Source organism: Symphalangus syndactylus, chromosome 10 (assembly GCF_028878055.3).
Source record: "Symphalangus syndactylus isolate Jambi chromosome 10, NHGRI_mSymSyn1-v2.1_pri, whole genome shotgun sequence".
NCBI lineage: Eukaryota > Metazoa > Chordata > Mammalia > Primates > Hylobatidae > Symphalangus > Symphalangus syndactylus.
Window position 1 is genome coordinate 73,561,544 of NC_072432.2, and position 11,915 is coordinate 73,573,458.

Here is an 11,915-nt window from a genome sequence, read left to right on the forward strand (position 1 = left end):
CTACCATTACTGTGAAAGTAAAAAAATAAACTATTCTGGTATGATTGGGGAAGTGATAAGTGTAATTATTTGTATACATCTGTAATAAATCAAGATGCTAACTTTAGTTTCTAAGTAAACAACCTTAAAAAGTTAAATGTATCACAAATAAGCCAATATATGATCATATTTTTAAGTAGAGAAAATTGATTAATGCCACATAAGGCATATAAGGAAAAAATATAGTCTACAAACAATAAATAAAGCAAAGATGATATAACTATACTAAATAGGACAGTTTAGGGCTATAAACATTCAAGATAAAAAAATAACATCATGATAATACGTTAAGGTGTCAATTCAACAGGAAGAAATGAATCCTAAATCTCTGTGTCAAATAATTCAACTTTACAGAATGTAAAGCCAAAATTGACTAATTATGTATTTGAAGACATATTTGTAATATTTCACTTTAACAAACTTTTTTCAACTGTTTAATAAATTTTCAGTAATGATAAAAGATAATTGAAGAAGATAATTATGAAACTTGGTGTTACTGATATGTAAATAGAATATTGTATGCTATATAATGTGTATGGAAGAACATACATTTTTTTCAGGTGAATCTAGAATATTATCATATTTGATATATTTTGTGAAATCATATAGTGTATGTTTCTGACACAGTGGAGTTAAGCTAAAGAATAATAACAAAACGAGAATAAGAAAAAAATGAAAACTAGGAAATTTAAAAAGCTGCCTATGAACAGCCCATGAAGCAAAGAAAAATTCACATTGGTTACTCAGAAAATATGTGACTAAAATTTCTTTTTTAGACACTGTACACAAAATAATCACATTCTATATAAAAAGAAATATAGAAATAACACAGATAAGAGCAAAAGCCAATGAAATGGTAAACAAACATAAAATAGAGGACACCAATACACCAAAATATGGATCTCAGATGAAAGTAATGAAATTCATAAATCAATAGCTATGCAAATCAAGAAAAAATATAAGACATTATCAATGTCAGTTGGAGAACTGGGTTATCAATGTAAATCTTTCAGATGTTAAAATATAGTAATATTATATAAAGATTTTTGCCAATAAAATTGACAATTTGGCTAAAATGCACAAATACTTTGGGGAAAAACTTAGTAAAGTGGACAGTAAAAGTAGAAGATATCAGTAATCTGAGTTATACCAAAGAAAATAAATCCATTATTATAAACAATAATTATTACCTTTCCTTCAGGGAAACCTCCAGCACCAGATGGCTCTGCCATTAATATTCTTATAAGCGTTCATTTTATAAAGTAAGTTTAACCTTCCACAAATTGGGTGTTTCAGGCAGAGTATATGGGAACTCTGTACTTTCACTTAATTTTGCTGTAATCTTAAAACAGCTCAGTAAAAAGTCAATTTAAAAATGCCCCAAATAAGTTTAATTTCAGTGGTGCTTTGTTTTTTTGTTTTTTGTTTTTACTTTCATTTTAAGTTCAGGGGTACAAGTGCATGTTTGTAATATAATTAAACTTGTGTCACGGGGGTTTGTTGTACAGATTATTTCATCACTCATGCATTAAGCATAGTAACCATTAGTTATTTTTCCTGATCCTCTCCCTCCTCCCATTTGTACAGAAAACCTACACAGAAAGCTATAAAATATGATGGTAAGAAATTAAGGAAGTGTAAAATATTACAGAATGTCACATTGATGCATTGGATATAATTTATTAATATAATATTTTTCCAATGCAAACAATCTACCTCTAGTAAGGTTTTATCTTATTAAAATTGACTATCTGATTTTTAAATGTATGTGGAAATAAATATAGTAAGGCAGTCTTGAATAATATATATGCCTTGATCTTACAAAGCCAAATACGAAATCTCTTATAAAATATTATTTTTGTGCAAATAATAGCCAAATAGAATATTAGGCCAAAAGAGAGAAACTAGAAAAAAATTGGTTTATGATCTTGAAAATACTGCAGTACAGTGGAAACGGCATGGTCAACACACAGATTAAGGTTAAATTAAATATATATGCATATAAAAATACTGTCATGAATCTGGACATACTACCTCACACCATACACAGAAACTTCACGAGTTGTAAATTGAGCTGACCTTTAATTTTGATGACATTGAAAAACATGAATTTCTTAAATAAGACAAAAAAATTAATCAAAAGTATAAGGCTGTTACTTGGACTTCAAGCAAATGAAAAATGTCTGATAAAAAATAAAAGAATAAGATATTCATGCCTCAGAAGTGTATTTTGCAATGTATTAAACAAAGGACTCAAATACCTATTATACACGTAATTTTGATGATGGCAGGTGGGGACAGACAGGTTCCTAGGTGAGAAGGGTCTCTGTTGAGGCCCAGCATTGAAGCTGGGGGGGCCTGAAGCCTGAGGGCCTGGTTGCCAGTTCCGGATGGAGTCCACAACCTGGAGTAAGAACTTCCTTGATGCCTTTCAGCCAATCAGATGGTGCTTTTTCTGGCCTCCACCACGGACCAATCAGCATGTACTTCCTCTTGCCTATAGACCAATCAGCATGTACATCCTCCATTCTGAGACCATAAAAAACCCGAGACACAGCTGGACTCAGACGCACGTCAAAACTACCTGACTGTGGATAGGAGCTACCCACTTTGTGTATCCTGAATGATGACAGCTGTTTTATTGCTCAGTAAAACTCTTCTCCACCTTGCTTATCCTCCAGTTGTCCACATAACCTCATTCTTTCTGCATGTGTGATAAGAACTCAGGACCCACTGAATGACTGGTGTAAAGAGGGCTGTAACACATTCCTGGCCAGCTTGCTGAGTGGCAGGTGGTGATACACACCCATACACCAGACCGCAGGAGTGAAGAGCAGTGACCCTTCTTTGGGCCAAGACCTTGGGATTCCTCAAGCCAGAGTTGTAACACTACAGACCTCCCGCCCTCCATCAGCATTGGGCAGTTGCCTGATGTGATGGGAAGCAGCGGCAAGTCAGGGCCAGCCTAGGGGCAGTGGGGCAGAGAGAAGCAGCAGGACTGAATGAGCTGCAACACAAATGGGCTGCAACACACACCATTCCCCCTACACCGTCCCCACCCCCCCGCTCCGTCGTTTGCCATGCTGGTTGCAGGAATAAGAGAGCTATAACACGCCCCCCTGCCACCTTCTGGGGCTCTGTGGTTGCTGGTGTCTCCAGGCGCCACCTCATTCCTCTTGTCTAGACGCCAGTGCCTGCAGCTGAAGCTGCTTGTGGTAGGCCTGGTCCAGCTGCAGCCTCGCATGGAGCTGGCATGTGTGCCTGCACCTGGAGCTGCCTGCCATGCTGCAGCAGCTGATATGCCTGGCTGTGTGCAATGGCCAGACCTGGAGCTCGCTTGCTCACACACCCCTTGCTGCTCTGCACCTGGCTTGCCCTAGGCGGGCATGGGATCTCGGCTGGTAGCGTGAGCCTAGCACAGCCTTCCAGACAGAGTGGGCAGGAGCCCAGCAGTGCCAGCAAAAACTCAAGCAGATTCACTGCTGGCCACAAAGGTTTCCAGCTGGTGAAGTGACATCCAAAGGATTCTGCGACATTTCCTACAAATCAGTAAGAAAAGTCTGAAAAACCAATAAAAACTGGGCAAGATAATTAAAAAGGCACCTTGAAAGAGAATATCCCTAATGACCAATGAACATATGAAAGATATTTAACTTCTAAAAACACAAACGAAATTGTAAATTAAAGGCACAAAGGTGGCTACAACAAAAAAACTAAAAGATACCTACTAGAATGACTAAAATGAAAAATGCAGTACCAAATCTTGTTGAGTATGTGGCACAACTGGAATTCTCATAATCTGCTGGTGGAAGTCAAAATTGATGTAACTGTCACAATCACAGTAAAAAATGATTTTTCTTCTTTAAGTAAAATCGAAGACATATATACATTTGTCCTGGAGTTTTTACTTTTAAAATGGCATAAATATGTGTAGAAGTATGAGTATATACAGAGAAACAATTGTATATATGAGTGTATAAGTGTGTGTGTATATATATATATATTCATTATATATATATATAATATATATATATATTCATTACACTTCATTACATCACTGTAGTAGCCTTAAAGGGGATTTAGCCCAAGTATTAATTGATCGTAGAACTCATCAACGTTTTACAAATTATTGTATGTTGAACATCGTGAAGCAATGAATAAACTGCAAATTAATTCTTAACATGTACGCATCTGAAAGTATAATACTGAATTTAAAAAGACACACAAAAAACATGATCTGTTAATACATGTATATGAAAGTCAAAAACTATATGACACTAAAATCTGGAATGAGAAGCCAGGACAGTTGGTATTTCTTTGCATTGAATATTGCATTGAATAGCGTTTAGAAGTCAGCATAATTGTAATTTCTGGGATGCTAGTGATGTTATATTTCCTGAATTTTGTGAGTGGTCATGAGTTTATCTATTGTGAAAATTTATTTAAGTATATTCTTATGATTTATGCACTGTCCAGTTGGAATACTGTATTTCAAATAAAAATTATTAAATACAAAAACAAAACCATTTGTAATCAGCATCTCCAAAGATACTCCCTATATAAAATATCGCTTTCAAAAAACAAAACTAAGAACATACTATACATATCATGAAACTGATGTTGTCACTAAGCAAAATATTGTGAAAAATTCTCCAGCCAAGAAATTATTGTCTCCAAAGCCATTGGCATATATCTAAAATAAAATACTACTTACATATATATGTATAGTATTCTAGATGGAGTAAACTAGAATGGATAGTATTCTACATTAAAAATAGTAATTTAGCCTTCATTTTAAAATGATTACAGTGGGATGAAAATTACCTCAAACTTTTGCATCTATTCCTACTTTTTAAATTCATTTATCATTTCTTAAGATAAATTTCTAAAGGTGGAATTGCTGAGTGATCATATCAGTATCAGCAAATTCTCCAACAGCTGGTACCAATTTTGCTATGGCCAGCAATGCATGAAAATGGCTATTTCCCTACATCACTGCATGTTGCATATTACCTTCATATCAGCTTTGCTAATATGAAATGTAAAAATAGCATAACAACTCTATTGAATTCTCACCTTGTAGAAAACCAATTTTATTTTGTTTATAATTTTTACATACAAAAGTTTTTATTTATATAATCACATTTATAGTTGCTGTCCTTTATAATTTGTGCCATTGTGCCATATTCAGAGAAGTCTACTTACTTACAACTTGTAAGTATTCAATGAAAGGATTATCACTTGTAAGAATTTGCCATAGTTATTTTGTTTATATTCTTTCAAATAAACATCAAAATTATTTGATGTCTGTCCAGCAAAAGCAAAATATTTTAATACAATTGCATTAAATATATACAATAATTTTGGCAGAATTGATTGATTTTTGTTTTTGTATCTTTCCATTAGAGATGTAGAAAATTACTCCATTTATTCAAGATTTCTATTATTCAGTAAAGCTTTATAGTTTAAGCAATAAAAAATTTTAGAGTTTTAGTGATAAAGACATGAAAACTATCCGGCCACATTTATTTTAGATGTTTATATATTTGTGTACATCATAAAATTTATTTTCACATTTTTTAATTAGTATTTTTTAATTCAGAGTATTTTCAGTTAATAATTTTGAGCTTTTTTGTATTTAAAAAGTGAAGTTTTTAGATACGTGTTTTATCATTTTCTGAAAATTCGTGAGTAATTTAGCCATAAAATTCGAAGAGACTGAAATAAAAATCTGTTACCCAGGTGTCATAGCCCAATATTTTCTTAATTATTCAAGTCTTTTTATAGTTTATTATTTTTTTGTCTTCAGTTTATACTGAAATAAACTTCCTTATCCTGTTTATATGTATGTTTACAAATATTTTATCTATTTGTTTATTGTATCAGTTTTCTATGGAACTTTTAACAATATATGTGGAGTATGGTTAATATTTTGTTACTTAAATTGAGATAGGATTTAAGGGTACTCATTTCATTTTTAATTTTAATTTATTGCAACATTCTTTCATCTCACCAATTTGTAAATACTGCTTTATCTTGTGTGTGTGTGTGTGTGTGTGTGTGTGTGTGTCATGGTGTACATGCAATGTGCATATACTAGACTTCGAATCACTTTTCATTTATCTTTAAGAATAGCCTTGTACCAGTTCTATATCACTTAATTACTGCAGATGTTCATAGTGTTTTAACATTTGATGATGCTTTATATCCATGCATTATACTCCATTCAAAATTTTGGAAATTTTTTGCCTTGGGTTGGGGAAAGGGTTAGTTGACTTTGGAGATTATAATCTTTGGCAGCAATGTGGTTATTACTACCCTAAAGCGCTTGGTTGATTACGACTGTAATAGCAGTGAGAACTGTGTAACTAGTTAAGAGAGAGTGAATAAGACCAAGTATCTTATCATGTAACCAACATAGAAGTGAATTAAATAGAACAATAAATGCACGAAAGGTTGCTTAAGCTCACCAGGAATCAGAGAAATGACAGTGACATGTTTTCAATTCATAAGACTGGCACAGTTTCAAATGAATGGTAATATATATGACAGAAAAGAGTATAACCTTACTATCAAAAATAGCTTAAGGCTTTCACTTGCTAACTAATGATCTGCTGTTTAATTAATTGTTCAACACGTATTGTAAGATGAGAGCTTTGAACTTGGAAGTAGGCTGCCATAAAAAGCTAGGCAGTGACCGATTAACACAGAGGTTAAATAATGAAAGAGAAAAAGAGCTGAGAAAGAAAACAGATACAAAAATCCTGCAAATCTGACCTTGTAAACCATTCAAAAATAGATAAAGAAATCTAAAACCATGAAAATCAACATAATCCACAATCAGAATGAAAATCCACTCCCTGAAAAAATCATTTAGTGGCTCTCTCTGACAAAGAAATTAAAATAATATAAAATATATCCAAAAATGTTTAATATTATTTATCAAATTAATAAAGCTATCAGTTTGATAAATAAATATACACTTTTAAAAACAGTTTTAACTAAGGCCAGGGGCAGTGGCTCACGCCTGTAATCCCAGCACTTTGGGAGGCTGAGGCAGACGGATCATGAGGTCAGGAGTTCAAGACCAGCCTGATCAACGCGGTGAAACCTCGTCTCTAATAAAAATACAAAAATTAGCTGGGCGTGGTGGCGCATGCCTGTAATCCCAGCTACTCAGGAGGCTGAGGCAGGGGAATCACTTGAACCCAGGAGGCAGAGGTGGCAGTGAATGGAGATTGCGCCATTGCACTCCAGCCTGGGCAACAGAGCGAGACTCCATCTCACACACACACACACACACACACACACACAAAAAAAAAAAAAAAAAAAAAAAAGAAAAAGAAAAAAAGACAGTTTTGACTATCTTTGAAAGGAATATTAGGAATAAAAGATAAAACAAGAAACTAAAGTGTCATAAAACTAAATTGTATGCATTTTACAAGTAAACATTGAAAAAAACTTAATAGTAACACAGATAAAAATAAACTGAAAGTTAGAAAAAATACCATACCTAGATCAGAACAGAAAGACCGTAAGGTAAAAATAGGAAGCAACATTTGAAACCCTGCGGTTAAATCAGGAAGTTTCAATAATAATTTAATAGGATTTCAACAAGCAGAGAATAGAGAGAATTACTGTGATTCATCATTTACAGAAATTGCTAAAAATGTGAAATAACAGGAAAAAAATGAACATCATATAGACTGTAATCTTCAAATATGGGATAACTTACATAAAAATATACCCATATGTACACATGCCAATTAAATTTCAAAAATATCAAAGACAAGTAATCTTAAAACTACAAGATAAATTTCACATTACTAACAGCCTACATCAGCAACAATAGCAGAATTGAGATCAGAAAATAATACGTCAAAAAGTAAACACTCAACTTACAATTTAATATCTAGCCATGTATCATTTAGAGTTGAGAATAGAAGATGCTTTCATGTATACAATAACTAATTGTGTAGAGTATGCCACCCTCAGTTAAGACAACAAAATTTTAAAGAATGTATTTCAGCAAGAAGAAAGTTAAAAATGACAGAAAGTGTGTGATAAAGCCACTGCTGAGTAGATAAGTTGTTAAATTATGTCAATAAACCAGATTAAATATTGAATATAAAGTAATATTGTCTTTAGTTGTGTTTGAAAATAACAAAAATGATAAAAGAAATTATGAAAATGGAAAATTGTGCCATAAATATTCTAAGGCAATGGTTCAAAAAATACTGCATAACTAACATGTTAGAAGAAAATGTAATATTTATTTTTAAAATATATTTCATAATAGTATTATATGTATAATTTCCTTTAATGTTTTGAAATATATATATTTCAAATGACTTTTTGTTTCCTGTGCTGTTTTGAAATATATATCTTATATTTGAAATAGAAATATATACCTTCTATTTCAAATAGAAATATGTTACTTATATTTCAAAACTGCACAGAAAACAAAAAGACATTTCACTGCGCTTGGATAACATGATTTTTATGTTATCAATTTTTAGAAATTGGTTGAAAATGGTTTTATGGCCTGAAATCTCCACATTTTTATATGAAGATTTATATTTATTTTTGCTTTATCACGCGTGATGTACAACATACTACCCTTTAAGTGACGATTTGTGGTTTTGACATTTCTAAAAATTTCTCAGCCAGTATATCTCAGTGGCCCAATACATAATTTTCTTCCCTTCTCAGACACTAATTAGATACACACTATACTTTTATTCTGTTATTTATTTCTACGGTTTAAGCATGTCTCGAAATTTCACACGTTGGGAACGTAGCCTTCAAATTTATATGTTGACTTGAAGTGGTGCCTTTGGGAGGTAATTAGAATTAGACAAGATCATGAGAACGGAACCCCTGTGGTTGGACTGGTGGCTTTGTAAAAAGAGGAAGAGAAATCTGAATGGGCGATTCCCTCATTATGTTCTGACACAGCAAGGAATCTCTTACTAGATACCAGAAACATGCTCTTGAACTCTCCATCTCCAGAACCATGAACAAATCAACCTTTATTCCTACAAATCATCAGTTTGCAGTATTCAGTTTTAGCAATGGGACACAGACTAAGACATCTACGTGTCTTGTTAACTTTTTTCAAGTTATCCATTTTTATTTATCTTTGCTACAATTTTTTTCTGTTTAATGATTCAATCTATGAATTATTTCTTCAAATTTTATTTCTTTAAACACATTAAATATGTATTTTATGATCTTTATCTTATCCCTAAACCTGATTTTCAGGCAAACATGAATATTAAAAAGTGGGCAAAGGACATGAACAGACACTTTTCAAAAGAAGAAATACATGTGGCCAACAATCATACGAAAAAACGCTCAACACTACTGATTATTAGAGAAATGATAACGAAAACCACAATGAGATACCATCTCACATCAGTCACAATGGCTATTATTAAAAAGTAAAAAAAAAGATAACAGATGCTGATGTGGTTGTGGAGAAAAAGGAATGCTTATATACTGCTGGTGGGAGTGTAAATTAGTTCAGCCATTGTAGAAGATACTGTGACAATTCCTAAAAGACCTAAAGTCAGAACTACCATTAGTCCCACCACCCCATTGTTGGGTATATGCCCAAAGGAATATAAATTGTTCTATTGTAAACACAAATGCATGAGTATGCTCATTGCAGCATTATTCACAATAGCAAAGACACAAAATGAACTTAAGGAAATGCCCATCAGTAATAGGCTGGATAAGGAAATTGTGGTACATATACACCGTGGAATATCATGCAGTCATAAAAAAAAACAGAACGAGATCATGTCTTTGCAGGGACATGGATGGAGCTGGAGGCCATTATTCTTAGCAAACTAATGCAGAAATAGAAAACCAAATACCATATGTTCTCGTGTATAAAAGGGAGCTAAATGATGAGAACATATGTACATACAGCGGGGAACAACACATAGGGCCTAATGGAAGGTGGAAAGTGGAGGGTTGGATGAGGGAGAGAATGATGAAAAAAAAATAAAAACTAATGGTTACCAGGTTTAATACCTGGGTGAAGAAATAGTCTGTACTACAAAACCCCATGACGAAAGTTTACCTATGTAACAAACCTGCGCACGTAACCCTGAACTTAAAAGTTTTAAAAAAAGGAAAAAATAGAAAAGGAAAACATTTATATTATTAATGATGACAATAGTGCTGCTGCTGATTAACACAATACTTATTAATCTCATTTATTACATGGGTTAGTAAGCAATGCCATAGAGATTTCTGAAATTCTAACCGCTTATGAATAACTTCCCAATTACTTTCTCCTTCATCAACTGCTGGGAATTTTCTGTGCATTTTTTTGTTCCTCCTCATATTTTATTTTATCTTCCCATTGATTGATCTAAAACTTGGTCCTTCTCAATACCATATGACCAAAACAAAAATGAAGTGAAAAAATGAAAAATATTAGAGTATTGACTAATCATTTTATTAAAAATATCAAAAGCTGAAAAAATAACAGGACTGATGGAGTTACCTATATCATTCAGATATAGTGCACACCTGTCAATCTGAAGACTACTTTGCTCTTCGTGACTTCAAAAGGTAGCACACTGAGACTTTTCTATGTAATTCCCTTTTTTTAGTGTCCTAGGATGCTCATATAACCACAGTGGAATCTAAAGCATATACACGTCTTCTTTTGAGAGCTATGTGTACGTTAGTGAGGCTTTAGTTTTCTTGGAAACATTATACAGTGAAGCAACCAAATTGTTTCAAACATTGCTGATTAACAGGAAACTTGGAGAACGTGAAACTTGTTACCAAACTAGGAAGTGTCCAGGAGTATAATTTATATACACCACAATATGCTTCAAGTGTGTTTCATGTTATCCTCCTTGTTCCTTTCATGCATCTTCTTTTTAAAATGCAATCACATCTTAAATGAAATTTTTTCTGGAAGTATTCATCAGGAAAATATTACAATGATGTCCCATAAAGTTCGGCCTCATTTCTAAGTGGTACTATAAATTTTTGGCTTTATCTTTTCATTTGAATGGTATTTAGAAAGTCTTCTTAAGTATATTTGGAATCTGAAAAGCTTCATCGTTTGAAATGTACTGTTAAAGGTTAATGACTGTTAATCAGGGTTCCTAGGGAGATAGAACCTATAGGATATGGAGATAGTTACATTAGAGAAGATTTTTTAGGGGAATGGGCTCACATGATTAAGGTTGCTGAGAAGTCTCAGGATAGGCCATCTGCAAGCTGGTGACCAGGGAAGCCAGTAGCATGGCTCAGTCCAGCCATTCCTCAGGTGGTCAGACTTGCACTGAGCCATGCCAACTGGCTTCCCTGGTCTAGGCAATCCAGTGGTATGAATTCAGTCCCAGGTCAAAGGCCCCAAAATAGAGCTGCTTTTGTGAGCCCCAGAGTCCAAGAGCTGGAGGAACTGGAGTTCTGATATTCAAATGCAGGAATAAAAGAGCCTCTTGTTTTTGAAGCAAGAAAGAGAGCCATAGCTTGTCCTTCCTTTGACTTTTTTTTTCCATCTGGAAACCCAAGTAGGATGGTTCCTTCCTACGTTGAGGGAGAATCTTCCTCACTCAATCCACTGACTCACATATCAATCTCCTCGAAAAACACCCCCACAGACACACCCAGAAATAATACTTTTCCAGCTATCTAAGTATTCCTTAATCAAGTCGACACCAAAAGTTAACCATTGCTGATTTTCACATAATTATTAAAAATAAAAATAATTGAATGAAGTTAAAAGTAATGAATGTATGCATGAAAATGATACAAATGATTCAATTAGGAAGTCCACCTAAGATACAATTTAGGATTGTAAACTTACACTTAAGGTCTTAGTGAAGCATGGTTTTTTAATT